At 39.1% G+C, this 20,496-nt stretch overlaps 1 protein-coding gene and 1 long non-coding RNA gene across 2 annotated transcripts in view; one reads left to right on the top strand and one right to left on the bottom strand.

Moving 5' to 3' along the window:
* Window positions 1-20,496, top strand: part of grin2aa (glutamate receptor, ionotropic, N-methyl D-aspartate 2A, a) — a 179,880-nt gene that overhangs the window by 17,685 nt on the left and 141,699 nt on the right. The window lies entirely within an intron of this gene.
* On the bottom strand, window positions 9,661-16,051 carry LOC308412198. The gene is made up of 4 exons (XR_013974536.1): window positions 15,927-16,051; window positions 14,213-14,245; window positions 9,988-10,147; window positions 9,661-9,768 (listed from the first exon to the last, which is right to left on the bottom strand). It is a non-coding gene; the product is annotated as an uncharacterized lncRNA (long non-coding RNA).

The following is a 20,496-nucleotide window of genomic DNA, read 5'->3' on the forward strand; positions in this document are numbered from 1 at the left end:
CCTGAACATATTCCACACGTTGGTTTTTCACTCTGTCAGAGTTTTGTTCGAAAGGGACTCGGTATGCCTGTTTCATCCGGAATTGATTCTTTCAGAGGATGCGATCAATTGTGGAGAGGCTGATGGCATTTATGCCTTGAAAAAGATGATCATCCTCAATCACTCTCCTTTGAATCTCTTGCAGGCGGATTACATTATTTGCAATTACCATGTTTACAGGTTCCCTCTCTTGCTCCTCCGACAAAAGCCTTAACCTGCCTCCACCAGGTGGTCGTCTCTGTGTCCTACAAAAATAGAAGCACTCATTACTGTAACTGTCACACATTCTTTTTACAGGCAAATAATGGAAACATACTGAAACTCAAGACACATAAGTTCAGTAACTTAAAAGTTACTGTACAAAGCAGTCTTACTGCAAGTACACCTACCTGTTTTCCTCCCTGAAGGTTCTGATGATGGAGGCAACAGTGAAGCGACTCAAATTTGGTTGTACTCGTTGCCCAGCCTCCCTCATAGTCATCCCATGGACAAGGACATGGTCAACTAAAGTGGCTCGAATTTCATCCGAGACTGACTGTCTTCTTGCCCTTGCTCTTCCCCTTCCTTGTCGCCGTCGTTCTCCACCTCCACCTCCTTCACCATGTCCTCCTCCTCCTCCACCTCTCCCTCCTCCTCCACCACCTTCCTGTTGTCCTAGACCACCTCCTCCTCCTCTTCCACCACGTCCTCCTCTTTCACCATGTCCTCTTCCTCCACCACGTCCTCCTCCTCCACCATGTCCTCCTCCTTCACCACGTACTCTTTCTCCACCACGTCCTCTTCCTTTGCATCTCTTTGGATCCATTGTTTCAAACCTGAATGAGCTGACTTTGGCCCTTTTATCTATCCATCGCAGGTTCTGATTGGTGTGTGCTAAATTTTGACTCCTAGTGTTTCCACCTGGTTAATTGTGTGCTAATTGAGCTCAAGCTATGCTGACTTAAGTTAACATTATTGCATGCTAGTGCTTTCTAAATGACTACATGGTGTAAGCACTGTAAAATGTAGGGATTTGTGTGTAGAGTTTTGCAGTAACAGTTCACCAAATTTGAGTCATGTGTCAAAGCAGGGAATAGTGTTTATAGTTCAGGGAAATGGGTGAGCTTTTTGAACAATAGCGTTACGGTTTTGAAATTTTAGTTTAGAGGCCTGGTTATAGTGTTTAAGCAATCGAGAAAAACTGTAATATTATTAATATTATTGTTTCTCTACAAAGGCTGTGTTACCTGTCTGAATAAGTGTAGTTTTAAATTGCAAATTGAATAGTTATTTGAGGCTTTAGGTTTTACGTTTCAGGACTTGAAAAGAAAAAATCAGGTCCTAATTTTAAAAGGTTTCAAAATAAGTTAAATGCAACAGCAACACATAACATATTACACTGTCGTTTATTCAAACAAGACGAAGCCAATATACAGAGGCAATTTGTGAAATATTAAGCACATCCTTACAGCTTCTATAGAAATTAATAAGGGAAGTAGCAGACAGCCGCTTCTACTCAAATTATTCTACTGAATAATTGATCATAAGGAAGTATGAACACCTATATGAAAGGCAGAAGTTTTGTCAGTTTGCTGGTTTGGAGCATTTATGTGTGTGACAACACAAAGCCAAGAAAAAGACCAAAACAAAAAAAAGACTGAACCAGTATAACTCGTTTGGACATCCTGCCTGGTGTAAGCCCCTTGCATGGCAGCACAGCTAAGCTGGACAAACCACAAGACTTCTGGAACAATCTCTTTCAGAAGGACAAAACTAAGGTGGAGATCATATGTCCATGATGTTGTGGTAACTTTGTGGATGTGTAGGGGTGATGGTTGGGGCACTTTGCAGTCACTCAGTTGACCATGATCTTCTCTGGTTATCAAAGTAATCTAGAGTCAAATATGAGGACATCTGTCCGACAGCTAAAACGTGGCTAAAACTCGGTCACAGAACAAGACAGTGATCCCCAGAGCAACAGCAAATCTACAACAAAACGATTGAGAAAGAAAAGAATCAAAGTGTCCAGACTTCAACCTGACTCAAATGTGGTGGGACCTTAAGAGAGCTGTGCATAAATAAATGCCCACAAAGCTGTAACAACTGTGAGGTAATTGTAGTTGTATTTAGTTTAGCTAGCTTAGAGAAGACGACATTTCTGTTGTTAATCTTGCCCATTATCTCGGCCTTTTTTTCGTCATCGATCATCTTTAAGTCCAATCATATGTGTCTGAAAGAATGCCCTGCCCCTCCCAGTTCACATAGTTGGCTCTGACTGTGCAGCGTAGATGTTAAAAAGAAAAACCATCAGCAACTGTTACCCAATGTTTCCATTCAACTAATTAGGCAGTGACGCACGCACAGTATCCACTGCAGTATATGCTGCGAGTGTATTTTTGTAATTTATTGATCCATAATGATGAAATTTTGTCGATGGACCCGAGGACCCGAACAGTATTTTCTAATCATTAATTTACTAAAGTATTCTCCTCTACTACAGATGTACACAAGTGTACTCCTGGAAATTTGTCTTTTTTTTCTTCCTTTTTTAAATTTAGTTTTGTTTGTTTTAGTTTATTTATGCATTTTTTCAAACCAACTGGCCACACGCACACACCTGATGTAAATGCCAGCACTGTTGTAGTAGATTTGTGTGTGTGTGTGGTGTTGCTGTGATCAAAGGACATTATTCATCCATCCCTGTTGTTGTTTCCCCTCAGGCGGTATAATTGCACACATACGTGCGCACGCCTGGGGCGCGCGCAAACACACGCGCTGTCTGATGTTTGTTGCTGTCTGGTTGTGTCAAATAGCAAATAGAAGTGGGAGGGAAGGAAAGGAGAGGGAAAACAAGTGAATAAAAATAACATTTTATATCATTTATGAGTTTGTCCAATTACTGCGTGGAGCCATTTGTTTTTGTGTGCCTTAAATCACACTGCCATTTAACTAGAGCATCTTCAGCCTGCTGAACCACATGCAGGCTCTGCTGCACAGTAGCACACCTCTGCGCAGATAGTGTGTGTGTGTCTTTATACGCTTGTACTTTATCAATATCATGCACACAAATTGATTTGCTTTTGTGTCTCTGTAATTGGTTATGCGCCTGTGTGTGTGTTTAGTAATGGCATCAAAAGGAACTTTTCTTATTGCCACACTAAGACCGTCCTCATTGAGTTTCCTGTAATAACAGCTTGCTTGTTAGCACTCTTAGTGTTGTGCTTGTGTCTGACTTTGATTGTTAATATAAAAACACTGAAGTGGATATGTATATATATATATATATATATATATATATATATATGTGTGTGTGTGTGTGTGTGTGTGTGTGTGTGTGTAGGCGTGTTTTATTCTAATAGCCAGATTCAGCTGTCGTCCAGATGAGAAATGGCTTCTCACTGCTCAGTGGGGATCGATTTGGATGAATATGCGGGACTGGGGGAAATAGAGCTGTTCACTTATTCTATGACTTTATTTCTCTTTCTTTTTTTGCCTCTCTCTCTCATCTCCCTCTTCTTGCAGGCTCTCCCCAATGACATCTGTTCCAAAGTAGTGGAAGTTTTTGTTTGTGCCGCACAGTTTTCGGCTCGCCGTGCATATCAAGTTTTCTTCTGACTTGCCTCTCGCGCTATCCCCGTTTTCCGCTGTCTCCCTCGTGGAGCATCCCTCCTTTCACCCACCCTCTCTCTTTCTCCTCCTGTCTCCTCAGTTCTTGTCTCTCAGTAAACGTTCATGTCTCCTTCCCTCTGTCTCTCGGCAAAGCCTCAGCTTTAGCCTCGGGAACAGCGGAGGTTTATGCAAAGATTGCAGCAGACACACATACTCACGGGCACATTATCAAAGCATTTTAACATCATCAGCTGTAGCCAGGTAGACGAACTGGATCAGATTCCTGGGGTGGGGAGAGAGAAAAACTTATAGCCCACACTCTTCCTCCTTTAACTTAATTGACATTGGCACAGAATAGAAGGCCCAACGCTGTGTAATGTGACGCCTAAATGGGAATATAAATTGATTTTGATGTTATTCTCGTGTAGACATTTACTTTAGTCTTTAATCCCCTTACATGCCTCATCTTCTCCATTTTATCCGCCTGCCGCTACTTACTCCTCGTTTCCACTGCTGCCTCCATCCGCTGAACAAATCAAAATCTTTGTCGAGCTCGCTCCCGCAGAGAGAGATGCTCTAATAACGTCGGCCTGCGCTCGGCATGATTTTGACGGATGATGATGTGCAGGAATTGATCATGCCCTGTCATGTGTATTCGCTTGCAGTGTGTAATGCTGCTACATTGACACCTCCTCAAACAATTTATTTGGAGCTAGTGCCATTATTACTAACTGCTTCCTTTCCCCCCTCTGTGTGTGTGTGTGTCTGTGTACACGGTTAAACTAACAACAGCCCGGCTAACATCAAACTAATCCCCTTGTCTCTTTGTCTTTGCATTTTTGGCTGTTTTTTTAAGTGCATGTGTATAAATGACTGAATAATATGTGTGAAAGTTTTTTTTTCTTGTTGATTAACCCAAATGTCTCAGCAGTAAATTGAATTTCTGATCTGGCTCTTGTCAGCCATCATAAGCTGACACAAAAACCCCACAATAAATATAACATAAGCTCAGCTACTGAGAGACTGAAGAGGCATGCGGAGAATAACACAGCCATCACGGCTCTGAAGGAAAGAATTTTTGTCATCTCAGCTTAATCCTGACTAATATACAGATAACGCATGCATGCAGTTGCTGGCTCTGGAAGTCTTTTTATTCCTCATCTTTGTGCCACAAGGCAGTCGCATCAGCACAAGTAAAAACTTTTAAACCCCCCCCCCCCAAAAAACCTTCAGTCGCCGAAGCTTCAAAGAAAAACATTTTATGAGTGTTGAAATTGTCAGATTAAATTGTCTACTCGGGTGTTTTAATACACCTAAAACCTAGATCCTCATTCTCTGTACGCACTACAAACCGGTTCATTACGAGCAGCAGCTGCTTATCAAGCCGAAGCATCTTTCAGGAGAACGTGTCAATCATAAATACAGTTTGGAGAGAGAGAGAGACTTGAGCGAAGGGTTGATTTTTCAGAGTGCATTATTACCATGCGCTGTCGCTCACACCTCCTCAGATACATACGGATGAGTAAATATCAAATATCTTTGCCCTCAGGGATGCTGACATGGCAGCAAATTTATGATGATGTGAATATGCGCTTTGTAACGGTAAACACATCACTCTATTGATTTCACCCACGCTGACAATGGCATGGGGATCCAGATTGACAGCTTGTTAAGGAGTTGACAAAGTTTTTCAGGTAGCAGTAGGAGTTACAAAGTTACCGCCCTTATAAGTCTGCAGCTACAGCCTCCTTGATATTTATGACTGCATTTATAGAGTCATAAATATCCCAGTCATGTGCTGTGGATGACAAGCCAATTGCCCTATTTATATGATTAATCAACACTGGTTTTTGATGCATTTTAAAGATAGAGTTGTTTAGTCACAGTATCATTAAATGAGTGTGGGCAGACAAGAGAATTGAGCTTGATCAATATCGGACTTTTAAGACTGATACTATATAAAATCCGATACTCCGACATTAACCGATATACAACGTATGAAACAAAAACTGATTTCTCAAAGAACTTTTATGTGTAATAGTTATTTATTTATTTGTTTACACTCTGCTTAGATCACCTGGTTGTTTGTGTTTAACATTGTTTGAAGGGTATTTCTATTATTTGTTATTTTAATTTTCATCAGCTGCTATACAGCTGATATGTAATATTGGGCTCTTCCAGAAAACTCAGACCAGCTAGGAAGCATGGTAATTAAAATGTTAGAGTTTGTGGCTGTATCACTGCCAGCTCGCAGTCACTGATGTAACTTTGAGTTTTGCATTTTATCACCGAGCACTTGAAGATGATTAAGGCTACGTCAAAGCTGAAGTTGGACTTAAAGTGGACTTTATCATTTCAGCAGGATAATGACTCCAACGCATGTTTCAAAATTGTTAAGTAAGCACAGAAACTGCAATATCAGCAGCGATGAAGAGCAATGAACTTAGAATTAATGCTGAGACACACTGGGTCCAAGTGGTGAAGTGGGGCTGAGCAGGTGGGAGAACCTGATGCAGCGATGCAATGGACTCATTTCAAACTAACTCATAAATATTTAATTTTTTCAGATATTTCATAGCAATAAAAAAACAAACAAAGCAAAAAAAATAAAAAAAATCAGATTCCATCAGTAACGCAGCATGTACAGATAATTAGGATAATGCACACTTTAAATTTCCTCTTTATCGGCCGCCTCTTGCTGAGCAGTCCTTACTTTGAAAAACATGTTTGATCTCCAGCTCTTGAGCCTCTTTCTAACATGTTCAGAGTGTTTAATTAAAGATAAAGGGAAAAAAGACATTGTGTCTGTAACTACTGCACCAAATTGTGTGCCAAACTGCACAGAAAGAGTAAGTTTTATCATAATTGTTTTAACCTGTTTCAAACAGTGAACCTGAAATTACCTGCTGCTGCAAAAACACTCTGCTCATTTATCCTCGCTCCTCTGCTGCAGGGCTAGCTAGATGCTGAAGTATCACATTCACATTTTTATTGACATCTGCATGACAGGGATGAGATGAGAAGAAGGAAAATAAAGATATGTCGAACGTGCAGGTGGTGACTTGTGAGTATCTTAAAAGCATCATGTGGAAGAAACACATGAAAAATTAACTGACTTAATATTAATGTGCATTAAACTGCCTATGACATTTAAATGGCGCTATCATGGGTTCCTATTAGGGGTGCAACGATACACAAAATTCACGGTTCGGTTCGGTTCGATACTTTGGTGTCACGGTTCGATATTTTTTCGATACAAAAAAAATGTTCATGCCTTTTTAATTTGTCATTTATTAAAATTATAAATATATATTTTAACTCAAAAGTACAGTTTTTAAATTTAACCCTAACCCTTGTGCGCGTTTTTTATTTTGACAGCGAATGCGCACCTGCGGACCACTTATGTGCAGCCCTGGTTATTTAGCTCGTCATATTGCAGCCACAGAAATTCTTTTGTCCATGAAACCATAAAGCTGCACTTTCTTTTTGCCTTATAGTCTGATTTGGCATAACTTCTCCGTTTTGTGGTAAGCTTTTCTTTGGCTGTCACTTCTTCACCCTGACCTGTCTTATTTGGCTCAGCAGAACTGAAATATAAATCCTGCTGCTTTTACACACGCACTCACATAAGCTCAGCGATTCTCTGCGCGATCAACCTCTCACATGTTTAAGCTGCGGGAGATTTCACTTGTCATGTTTGCATAGTAAGCTAACGATTAATAAGACGATGTCAGAGGAATTGGTGCACAAATTATCATCACTCACAGATCAGTACTGTCGCTCTCTATACACAGTTCGCAAGATTGCAAAGTGAAAGCAAAAAAACAAGCGCAAATTCAAACGCGATTTCAATATGTCACATATTGACAGTGGCTCACCGATGCCAATGACATAATTACCCAGCTACATTTCCGAAAGAATGCAAAAGCATTGACATATATTTTTCCTTCCTACAATAGCCCGACGGGCAGAGTAGCCCGTCTGAAAAAAAATCGCTAGCCCCAGGACGTCGGGCTAGCGATATTGCAAACCCTGTATCTGATTGAGGAATCACTCATCTTTGGAAAAGAGAGTTTATTACAGAGAAATGTCTCTTTCCAAAATAAAAGCTATACTATCCGCTTCTTCTGGGCTATATTCTCAGCAGCATAAGGAGAATCATGTGCTAACAGCTGTCTAAATGACTCGGCTAAAGTTAGTAGCATGCTTGTTGTTTTTGTCTTTGCACTAGGATGATGTCGGCGTAAATGTGCAGTCATATTCGTTGTGTTCCCACTAGTGCTTTCAGGTTAATCTCGTTGAAATGACCTTAACGCCACAACACGGCAAATCTCCGTTAACGAGCTACCGCCGATCGCCCCGTGCATGGGGCTAGACGGCCAACACGTTAACGAGCTAACTGCGCTAACACACTACCCAGCCAACATTTATATGTGGGGCCCATATGGTTTGGAAATGGGCTGAAAAATGGGCCCCATATAGGATTGTCCGCGGGTTCCGTAATGGCCCCATATTAAATGCCCATATAGGTGTTATGTTAGGAAAATCTGGGAACTAAATGGGCCCCAACTGGGAAAAGTACACAGAAACCCACCTGGGCCCCATCTTTCAAGTTTTTGTGGGTACCATGTAGGCACCACATAGGCTAAAAAGTGGGTTTTAAGTGGGATTGTCCGCAGGTTCCATAATGGCCCCATTTTATAAGCCCATCTCGGTGTTATATTGGTAAAATCTGGGAACTAAATGTGCCCCAACTGGGCAAAGTACACAGAAACCCACCTGGGCCCCATCTTTCAAGTTTTTTGTGGGTACCATGTGGGCACCACATAGGCTAAAAAGTGGGTTTTAAGTGGGATTGTCCGCGGGTTCCATAATGGCCCCATTTAATAAGCCCATCTCGGTATTATATTGGTAAAATCTGGGAACTAGATGGACCCCAACTGGGCAAAGTACACAGAAACCCACCTAGGCCCCATCTTTCAAGTTTTTGTGGGTACCATGTGGGCACCACATAGGCTAAAAAGTGGGTTTTAAGTGGGATTGTCCGCGGGTTCCGTAATGGCCCCATTTTATAAGCCCATCTCGGTGTTATATTGGTAAAATCTGGGAACTAAATGGGCCCCAACTAGGCAAAGTACACAGAAACCCACCCGGGCCCCACCTTTCAAGTTGTTTTGTGGGTACCATGTGAGTACCACATAGGCTAAAAAGTGGGTTTTAAGTGGGATTGTCCGCGGGTTCCATAATGGCCCCATTTTGTAAGCCCATCTCAGTGTTATATTGGTATAATCTGGGAACTAAATGGACCCCAACTGGGCAAAGTACAAAGAAACCCACCCAGGCCCCACCTTTCAAGTTGTTTTGTGGGTACCATGTGAGTACCACATAGGCTAAAAAGTGGGTTTTAAGTGGGATTGTCCGCGGGTTCCATAATGGCCCCATTTTATAAGCCCATCTCGGTGTTATATAGGTAAAATCTGGGAACTAAATGGACCCCAACTGGGCAAAGTACACTGAAACCCACCTAGGCCCCATTTTTCAAGTTCTTAGTGGGTACAACATGAGGAAAACATGAGCTAAAAAGTTGGAATGGCATTAGCAGTGGGTTCTGTATTTGCATCTTATTTCTAGTTTGAATTGACTAAGTTCTGGCACTGAGTGGGCCCCATGTAGTAAAACAGTCACAAAATCAATTTTTCAGACGGCTAATACGGGTTCTGTGGCACAAAGACACCAAATATATTAAAGCTGACCGCAAACAAAATCTAGTTTGTAAATAAAACCATTTCAAAAATCACGAGGGTACACAAAACAACATTTTTCACATTTATTTTGTCCAACAACTGTGATTTTACGTAACTGTATTCCAAAGTGCGTAAACGTTTAAAAACTAGAAATGTCGAACTACAGCAAAATTCCTTAGATATTTGGAACTGTAGCAACATGGGGAAAAAGTCAGATGGAAAACTCAAAAGCTTATCTTGAATCAGCAGGGTTTGTTTTTTTACAGAGCCGTAAGTCTATTTTGTACCCTTGCAGCCCTCAGTCCTCCTCTGTCTTTAGCTCCACTGAACCACTTGGACAGAGCCTTCTCTGCTTCTTGCAAGTTGACTTTTGATGTTAAATAATTCTTCAGTGCCTCTGCAAATGAAGAAGAAGAAAAACGGGCAAGCCAAAGTAAAGTTAATCTTAGCTTACTTCATTTGGTGATGATTTTCAAAGAACAATGTTTATTTCACTTTATTGCCTCAAAAAATATATACAAATTGCATGATAACCAATCTCAGTTACACTTTCAAACACTTTATTAAAAAAGTTTAGTTTTCTAAAGTTCAAATGTCTCAAGTGAAACTAACTTACCATACACAACATTAAAAAGACGCAAATCTCTGAACTTTTTTTCCCCATGTCGGCCAAGCATGTTGTACTCCACAGCCAGCTCAGGTGATATGAGGAATTTCATCATCCTTCTTGTGGCATCGTCTACACTTGTTTCCCCTGTATCTGCTACCATGGCAACCTGAGGGGAACATACAAAAAGGACAGATTAGATACTGGCATCTGGTTAGGATGCCTCCCTGGTGAGGTGTTTTGGGCACGTCCCACCAGGAAGAGACCCAGAACACCCAGGACATGCTGGAGGGACTATGTTTTTCGGCTGGCCTGGGAATGCCTTGGGATTCCCCCGGAAGAGCTGGGCCAAGTGCCTGGAGAGAGCGAAGTCTGGGCCTCTCTACTTAGTACCGGATTGGGTCGAGGGGCAGCAGCCTAAGCTTAAGATAATGGACCGGAATGGAGGATAAATGGACACTTTACATATTACTTAATGTTTACTGTGTGGTGATAAAAAAAAATGGTAGTAAACACAAGCTAAACTAAAAAAATTAATTGCGCTTCCTTAACCCTTTATCCCCAATAATGTTACGCAGGATAACTGGTAGGTCTGGTAGGTTTTTTCCTCTACTGTATACTATATGAATCAAGGATTAATAACAGAAAGAAAAAAGAAATTGAAATTTTGCCATTTTTACTAAAGGCAATCAAAATGTACATGAATAAAATATTTAAATTAGTCAATTCAAATTAATAACTCTAAAACACTGAACAAAATTAAGTATTTGACCCTGTGGTTTATTTTCGGACATCTCTTTTCTTCTAAAAGTCCAGGCGTGTTGGGCCCCTGGCAGAGCTCAGGTTTGACGAGACAGGTTTGGAAAAACCTGTCGCTGGCGACTTTTTGGGGGCTAAAGGGTTAAAATAAATAGGAATTGGCCAAAATTTGTATAAACTATGAAATAGCAGAACAAAAGTAAAAAAAAAAATCTTTATCTGTTATCAGAATCAAATATTTGATTAGAATAAAAAATTTAACTTTCTGGAAGATTTCTCGTTACATCTGTCATAAAAGTAACAACATCTCAGAAAAGAAACATGATAGCAACAGAAAAATATGATAGCAGTGTGATGTGATGGTCCCTGGCCAGATTTTTACACATATTATAAGCCCTGTGACACAAAAACCACAGAACTCTGACACGCACAGACTGTTTTCCTTCGTGCTAATGAAGAAAAATGCTGGTCTGGTATGTAAAAGGGAATTTATTCTTCCAGGACCTGAAGCTCCGTAATGCAGCCCTCCAACAGCCAAACCTATCTGTTCTCTGATTGTCTTGATGCATGCTCAATCATCCAGGTAAGTAAATCTCCAAAAGTTGATTCTGTTCATCTGGACGTAGCGCTTGCAGCATTTTCTCCCACTGAAAATGCTACGTCCAGATGAACAGAATCAACTTCTGGAGATGTTCTCTGATTGGATTGTTTAATTGGTGATTGACATGCAATTGACCAATCAGCTGAAAGGAAGAAAAATAGGGTCAAAATTTGGATGTGTAAGTATAAATCCACACACAGCCAGGAAAGCCGAGCGCAGAGTTGTTTGTAGCACCAATTCAGCCAGAGTGGAGCCAGATGGATTTTCCATCCATCCACACTGTAAAGTCTATAGACCAGCAAGTGATAAATTAACAGTGTTGTTGGTATTTTCTAAAACAGTTGTATGCAATAGGAATTGCTGTTTATAGTCCTCCTGTATATCTGCATGTTCCCTCCCAATTAAAACCTGTGATAATGGAGATTCAAATTCATGTCATACCTATACCAACAGTTATCAAGTATCCAGATCGACCTTTACTGATGTGCTCTGTCAGTGCGCCCCAGGGCAGCTGTGGCTACAATGTAGCTTGCCATCGCCAGTGTGTGATTGTGTGTGTGAATGGGTGAATGACTGAATGTAGTGTGAAGCGCTTTGGGGTCCTTAGGGACTAGAAAAGCGCTATAAAAATGCAGGCCATTTACCATTTAAAGGAAAATTGTTATTTCCATGTATTTTCCTGTTCTGCCTTCAACTTTGAGGACTTCCCCCCACATTTCTAGTTGTGACAGTGCACCTACAACAAAAAAAATCTGCTGTGATTTACATTTGTTGAAAGAGCAATTTTGTAAAATAGTCTATTTTTGTATGCACAGTTTACAAATCTGTCCTGTACAGCATGGACTGATTGCATGCTAAAAAGTTGTTGCTTAAAAATAAAACAATAAATTTTTAATTAATAACATCAGCAGAAAGCCTTGTTATTAATTAGATGTACAATTTCTATAGAATACGAAACAACTCAGTTCATTTTTGATCATATCAATACCAGCATATTACACAACTAGTGATGGGATTTTCGTCTCTTTTTAGAAAGCCGGCTCTTTCGGCTCCCAACCGGCTCTTCAGGTTGTTTTGTTGCTTTAATTAATTTATTATTAACAACAATATAAAATTATGAACAAAAGGAATTACTAATGTAAAAAAAGAAACGTGGTTTTATTTATATATGTTTATATATAAATATATATGGTGGCCCCTAGAGACAAAGCATGTACAAACTCCAAAACCCATTTCTAGCGTCAACTGAACTTCCAAAACAGAGCTATCTAGATCACTTAATTTACACAATTGAAATCATATGTGTATTTTTTGTGTATTTATACACAAGCACTCATATATATTCATAAAAAATTCCAAAAGCTGTTCATTTACCTGTTACTACCACACACCAAATCCGGTCGTTGGTACTTCCTGGCTTGTGTAGCCACTAGGTAACAAAATCTCAACACTGTGCCTAGCATCCTGGAGCACCTCTGTTGTGTTTTGTACGTGCTTTGGAGTTTGTACGTGCTATGGAGTTTTTACGTGTTTTGGGGTTTGTACGTGCTTTGTCTCTAGCAGCCACCGTAAATATACTTTTATTTATTCTCTCCACATAAAATGTAATAAATAAATCATATAATACAAAAAAAACAACTATTTACATTTCAACTTTTAACTATTTAAATTTTCAGCTTTTTCCTTTTAAACAAATTTAAAGTGAAACAACACAAAACACTGCAAACCACAACACAATTAAATATAAATTATAATATGAAAACAAACAGAAGATGCACATTCTCTGTCATATGGGCCTGCATGAATAAACTTTCTGAATCCTTTATCATCCGCAATTGAAAATAGTTGTGGATGATTACTATACCTTTCTAATGTGACGTTGTTGTCCCTGGCTCTCTTTCTCTCTCTCTCCCTCCTGCTCTGTTACTGTGCTACTGCGTGTGTAACAACCGCCCCTCCCCCCTCTTCCCAGCGCAAAGCACAAGGCTCGCGTGCAGAGTGAAGCGGAAAAAAAGTGCGAGAGAGAGGGTGAGAGAGAGAGAAAAAACACGCTTGGCTTGTGTCGTTCACTTCAAAGAGCCGTTTCGTTTTGACCAACACATCACTAACAACCATGATGAAAAACGCTCATCTGCTTCCATCACCATCAGCTGATTAACATTGAGCTGCTGCAGTCAACACCATCAAACTAATTTACTGTTTAATGTTATGTTATTGAATGCTTTTATTTTTAAATCTTTACCAGCGCTTAAAGACTGTAGATGTTCACACCTGGTGTTAGAAAACCGAGCTCACTGCAGTATTTTTTTTTATAACAGGAAATTTTAATTTTTATTGGTTACCGTGTTTATTACCACTTTTATCAGTAATGTACTTCCTATAAAATATGGATTTGATAAGTTACCGGTTTATTGAAATCAGCTAGTGAACACATCGATCACTTTATTGAACTACACGCCTTACACTCTTGTGAGCTCTGGTTACTAACAGCAGGTGTGAATGTTTGGAGTCCAAAACGCAGATAAAGATTAGAATAACAAGGCAATGTAAAATCAGTTTAATGCAGTTGACAGTAGCAGCTCAGATGGAAATCAGCCAATTGTGAGGAGAGCAGAGGACCAAAACTGTCAGAGTTGTGGGTCAAGTGAAGGGAACACTGTTGGCATTATTGTTAGCATAAAAGATGAAAATTAAATAAATGTTAAATTTTAAAATAGATCATTGCCTCCTGTGCCTAAATAAATATATATACTTAATACCAATAAAAAAAAAGGATGCCCCAAAGACCATCACTTTTCAAAAATAATAATAATAATAATAATAATAATAATAATAATAATAATAAGTAATACAAATAATATGAAAGTTACTTACATGTCAAAGATGGTGCTTGTGATCTTGAAGAATCTAAACGTGATAAGGAAATGAAAGAAAGTGCATGAGAAAATACAAACATTTTTGTTTTTTCCCAGGATAATTCAATATAAAAGATTCTCTTACTAATGCACAAAATGAACAGTGTAATTAAAAGTTTGAAAGGCACTGCATGTGTTTATATGATAAACTGACTAATTCAAGCAGCAAAAGTCACAGGAAGATATATCAAAATGGTGACTTATGCCAGAACAAATGACTTGACAGACATAAATCCTAAATTCCTTTAAGTAAAAAAGGAATTACTTTTTTATAAGTGGTCCCTAGTGGTTTTCAAATTATTACATGGCTTGTTAATTTTTTATTAAATTATTAAGAAGCCAGATGAGTTCAAAACATTTACAAATTACTATAAAGCACTATCCAAACTTCAAATCAAGTGGCAAAATCTCCAAATTAAAAGTACTCGCAAACTATAAAAATTTGATTATACTTAAAAATATGCAAAAACTAATTTAGTGGAATTTTTACCTGCTCAAGAATACATTGAACATGCAATATTTAATTGAAAAGAACAAAATTTGTGTACTTTTAGAAAGGATTATTAAATATTTGGGGATACTAGACATAAAGAGGGTCTCGTACATTTACGGGCATCTAATTTCCTGGATTTAATGGTTTAAAAGTTTAATAGGTCTTTGAAGTTGATAATAAAATTGAGTCCATTATTAGCAAAAAGAATTAAAAAAAAAAAAGAGCAAAAAAATGCTTAATATATAATAATTGTTTTAAACTTAAGCTTTGTAATTGTAGCAGATTCCATTATGTCTGTAATTTTTTATTTAGCCCCACAGTAGTAAAAGCCATAAATGGGAGTTAGATTTATTACTAGTATTTTACACAGCATTCAGCTATAATAACATGTTCTGCATTTTCCTACTTCACCATCTGATCTGAACAGCTGCACTCTCTTAATTAATTAATGACCTAACATTTCTCAGTAACCAATAACTAGATGGAACAGCACAGTATCTAAGAGAGTGATCAGACAGTGTTTGAGCTAAAGACGCTGTGTGTTTCTTTTGGGGGCTTTTTACACACTGATCCACCACCGTTTTCCCATAGTACAATGCATATCTGGTAACATTACCGTATTCAGATCAGAAAACCGTTTCAGCTGCAGGCATCTACTCCTGTAATTTAAACAATCACCTTGCTACACTGCACATGAATATTACGTAACATGGTATGACTAGCTCATGTTCAGACATTTAAGATACTGTTCAGCCATTTTGTTTACTGGGTAGTGCATAATGGCCGAGTTAGCTGAGCAGGAATCCACTAAAGCCAAAAAAATAATATAAATTTTTTAAATTAATTACAAAAACCTTATAGGAAAACCCAAGAAACAGTTGCAGAAGCACAGAAAAAAACTGCCGTGTACGTTATAGTGTGTAAATTCAAAAACTGTATAGAGAGAATGGTGCAATGAAAACAGAATAAGATAAGATGAACTTTATTGAGTAGAATATAGGCAGTAAGAGTTTTTTAAATTAACTTTAAATTATGTTTGCCAAAGACAATGCAGCAAATTAACCCAGTTCTACCTGCTAGCTAAAGATGTTATGCTTCTCCCCCTTATACCGTTTAGGACGACTATAGAAAGTTACTAAAATAACCATTGATGAAAACGTATCAAACTTTAAGTATTTACCTTTGTCATAGTTTTCGATTCTTTGGTATCCTTTTGTCCTCCACGTTCTTAAACACCAGGGAGAGAAAAGGCGCAACAGACGAAAGACCGCGAAGACTAGACGCTAGGCGGTGCAATCTGCTCCTCCCTCTTTTTAAACGAGCCAATAGGAGCTGCTCACATTAAAAACAACTTTATTTAAAAAGTCGTTTTACACCTGATACAAAAATTTTAAAAGTCAAACAATGCACAAGTTTAAAAGAACAATTTTATTTTTAAAAGTTTTTTAAGCATAGGGATGGTTAATATGTTTTAAAAAGTAATATATAATATTTATCAAAAAGTGTCACCCAAATCAACATCATAATAAAAATATAATTAATAAAAATATAATAATGATAAGAAGAAGAATAACAGTTTACCTAAAAGCTCTTCTAACATTAGACTGGTTTTGAAAAGTTTCAATAGTGTCAATACACCATAAGGACAAGGGAGTTTCACAGTTGAAGTGTGACTGCTTGAAAGACCCCATTCCCTCTCCTTTCCACTAGTTCAAAGAAAATATAAATTATTTCTGGTTATATAATTTGAGGGCACAAGTTTGAAGAGTAACATTTTAACAGATCGGTAATATACTTCAGGAGCTTTACTGGATCTGATTAACCAAAACTTCCATCTTCCATGTAACTAACTGTCTTTTCTCTAATACAGTAGAGTGTGTCTGATCTACTAAAAATCCTCAACTGCATGTTTGCTCAAGTAAATAGTCTTAATTGTTTGAACAACCAGTAATCCTTAATTTGCAAATGCCAAATCTGGATTTTGTCTGTGTAATTCACTTTTATCTTAGGTTTTTTATTCGTATTTTTTGCTTTTCTTTTTTTCTACTCTTGTGTCCGTTTTAATCACTTATTATTGCTGCTGTGACAAGTGAATTTACCTAAGAAGAATCATGAAGTCCTTATTTTATCTTATCTGAGCCTCACCATGCAGCCTACCATGCAGAGTTCACATTAAGTACATAAAATGAAATCTAAAATTAAAAAGTAACCAGTTTCAAACCAGTTATTTGGAATAGTGTGCAGAGTGTTTTGAGTAACATTGAATGTTCAAAAACACCAAAGTTCCTATAGTCTCACTTGACAGCTGGGTTGTAGTGTCTGATAACACATAACATCGTGAGGTCTCAATGTGGACTTTGAGTACATTTGCTAGCCAAGGCTAAATACTGAGAGGGTCAAAAATGAAGGGTCAAGAACATCTGACTGTACGTAAGGGTAGCATAGACTGAGGTTGTGCCAAATATGTTAAAGTTAGGGTGATTTCTTAGAGAATGGTACCACGTGGGTGCCGTCTGCAGGTTATAAAAGAGAGTTATGTTCATACTTTCTTTTGAGATTATTTTTACAATTTGACTTTCAGAACTCCCTGGGTTGTGCGCAATCTGTGATGGGCTTGTTTGGAATAAATCCTCTTTTATTCAAATAACACTTTCTCAGGCTCTTCACAGAAGAAGAATCCTCACATAAGCATGTGCTACCATTTTGAACCAATGTACACATTTACCATCACTAACCCAACTAGGACCTACATTGGATGCCCACCCATATGGATTTGATGGTCCCATATATACTAAACAATCTTGAGCCCATGTAAAATATATGCCCATATTAATTTAACACAACCCATTTGGGGCCCACATAGACATGTTTTCAGGGTCTGACTTGCATTTGCCCATGTGTGACCCATATAGTTTGGCCAGGTAGGCCCCACCTGTGTCATCAATACTAAAAAATATATACTGATTACCTAACTTTGCCCCACCTGGGGCACACAGCAAACGCTTTTCTTTAAATGACTGTGTTTGCCCATGTCTAACCCAGGTGAAAAACCCAAGTGGGTCCTACGTGTGTTTCCCATTTTGAAACAAGTGAAGTGTTTCCCATGTTTGACCCAGCCAGGACCTACTATATGTTCCCACTTGGTTTTGCCCATATGGCTTTCATGTGAGAAACCCAAGTGGGTCCCATATATACTAAACAATCTTGAGCCCACATAAAATATATGCCCATATTAACTTAACATAACCCATATGGGGCCTACATAGACATGTTTTCAGGGTCTAACTTGCATTTGCCCATGTGTGACCCATATAGTTTGACCAGGTGGGCCCCACCTATGTCATCAGTGCTAAAAAAATATATTGATTACCTAACTTTGCCCCACCTGGGGCCCACATAGACATGTTTCAGGGTCTGACTTGCATTTGCCCATGTGCGACCCATATAGTTTGACCAGGTGGGCCCCACCTATGTCATCAGTGCTAAAAAAATATATTGATTACCTCACTTTGCCCCACCTGGGGCCCACATAGACATGTTTTCAGGGTCTGACTTGCATTTGCCCATGTGCGACCCATTTAGTTTGACCAGGTGGGGCCCACCTGTGTCATCGATACTAAAACATATATTGATTACCTAACTTTGCCCCACCTGGGGCACACAACAACAGCCTATCCTTAAATGACTGTGTTTGCCCATGTCTATCCCAGGTGGAAAACCCAAGTGGGTCCTACATGTGTTTCCCATTTTGGACCAAGTTAAGTGTTTCCCATGTTTGACCCAGCTAGGACCTACTAAAAGTGCTCACTTGGGATGGCCCATATGGGTTTAATGTGAAGAACCCAAGTAGGCCCCATACAAAAAGCCCAGTTTGAGCCCATGCCCACATGGTACCCATCCAGCCCGAGCAAAAACCAGGTGGGGCCCATATATACATGTTGGCTGGGTAGTTCCCACCCATGTAATTGAGCATTGCATGGCACATCCAACATACTGTTTTACTTTAGTCCATGACTCGCTTACGTCACATGAAAACCAAAATAATTCCAAACGCCAGATCTGAATGAGGGTGGGGGAGGTCCATGTTGCAACTTCTGTCTTGCTAGCTTGCCCTGCGCTCTTCCTTCTGACGATGCTGTCTGTGTTGAGCGCTCAGTGGATCTGCGCTCGACAGTGCAGCCTAGGCGGAGTAGTCGAACGCAGATTCACTGAGCGCTCAACACAGACAGCATCGTCAGAAGGAAAGTTGATAAAATAAATTACAAATGTTGTATTGTTCGATACATATGCGTACCGAACCGAAAGCACTGTATCGAACGGTTCGATATCGATACGAATATCGTTGCACCCCTAGTTCCTATCTATCTATCTATCTATCTATCTATCTATCTATCTATCTATCTATCTATCTATCTATCTATCTATCTATCTATCTATCTATCTATCTATCTATCTATCTATCTATCTAATTGTGAAATTGAGTGTAGTGTTTTAGGTGCATACATGCTATATATGGGTCTTTTCGGCCTGTTAGTAGGTGGTTGCTTGGCAAAAATTTGATGTCATAATATCCGATGTAGACAAGAACCTTTAGAGGTCTAAGATGTACCTTAGGACCCTCAAGTGGTTAGGAAGATGGATGGATGTATTATTTAAAACACTTTATTTAGTTGTAAAAATCAAGGATGTGAACTGAGGATGAGCCTTTTACTAAAGTGTTAAATTACATAGCTTTCTTCACAACTTGTTAGGTTAACAAGTTGTGCACATCTTTATCTCAAATCCACGGTGAGTTTCTGTAGCTCTTTCTCTCATACAGTATATTCCCTTTTTTTCTCCATGGATTTTGGTATAGTCAGTTCTCTAGGCTTGTTTGTGCAGTTTTTTATGCCACACACTGTTATCTTCCCTTTTAGCTGCTTTGGGATTTGAGTTAAACTCCACCGTGCTGGGAGGTCAGACAACAGTCACTTACTTTAAGTTTGATCTAATTAGAAGAGCAGCGGAAAAACAGACCTCCCACTCCTCAGACCTCATCCTGGAGAAAGATGGAAGAAAATTGGGAAAAGGGCATTTAATGAATGGTATGGAAGACATTTTGTTGTTTTTTCTTTCTTTCTATTTGTTAAACAAAAGTAAAATCCACTTGTAACATGCTAAAGATCAAGCTACAGTATGAACAGGAATTTCATCATTTTCCAAACAAAAAAAGTTACTGGTTTATAATGTAGCGCTGGCCGTCCTGTTAAATCTTTTGAGACCAGAATATTTGTTGGCCTTGTGTTTTCTTCTATCAGTCCACTGTAGTCTCCTTCCTCCCGCATCCTCATCTCTTCTTTTCATCTGCATTTCTCATCTAATCTTGAAAGTCTGTCTGTCCTTCCCTCTCTCCTTCTTTCCCCATCATATCAGTTGTTAAGTGTTTGAAGATTATACAGAGAGATTTCTCCTTGTGTCGAAGCCATGCCGAAAGAAGTTGGCAACAACTTCACCCCACTCTGCCTGCCCTCTATATTGCGCTCATGCACACACACACACACACACACACACACACACACACACACACACACACACACACACACACACACACACACACACACACACACACACACACACAATGAACACACAGCACTTATCGTAGCTAAGTGTGTCCCATGCTTTTGAGAGTCCCTCTTCTTTAATGGAATTGCTTTTTCTGTCTCCCCCCCACCCACTTCTTTCCCATTTTTGCTTCACCTGTTTCTGACTTA

This window comes from Rhamphochromis sp. 'chilingali' (genome assembly GCF_963969265.1).
Source record: "Rhamphochromis sp. 'chilingali' genome assembly, chromosome: 15".
Classification (NCBI taxonomy): Eukaryota; Metazoa; Chordata; class Actinopteri; order Cichliformes; family Cichlidae; genus Rhamphochromis; species Rhamphochromis sp. 'chilingali'.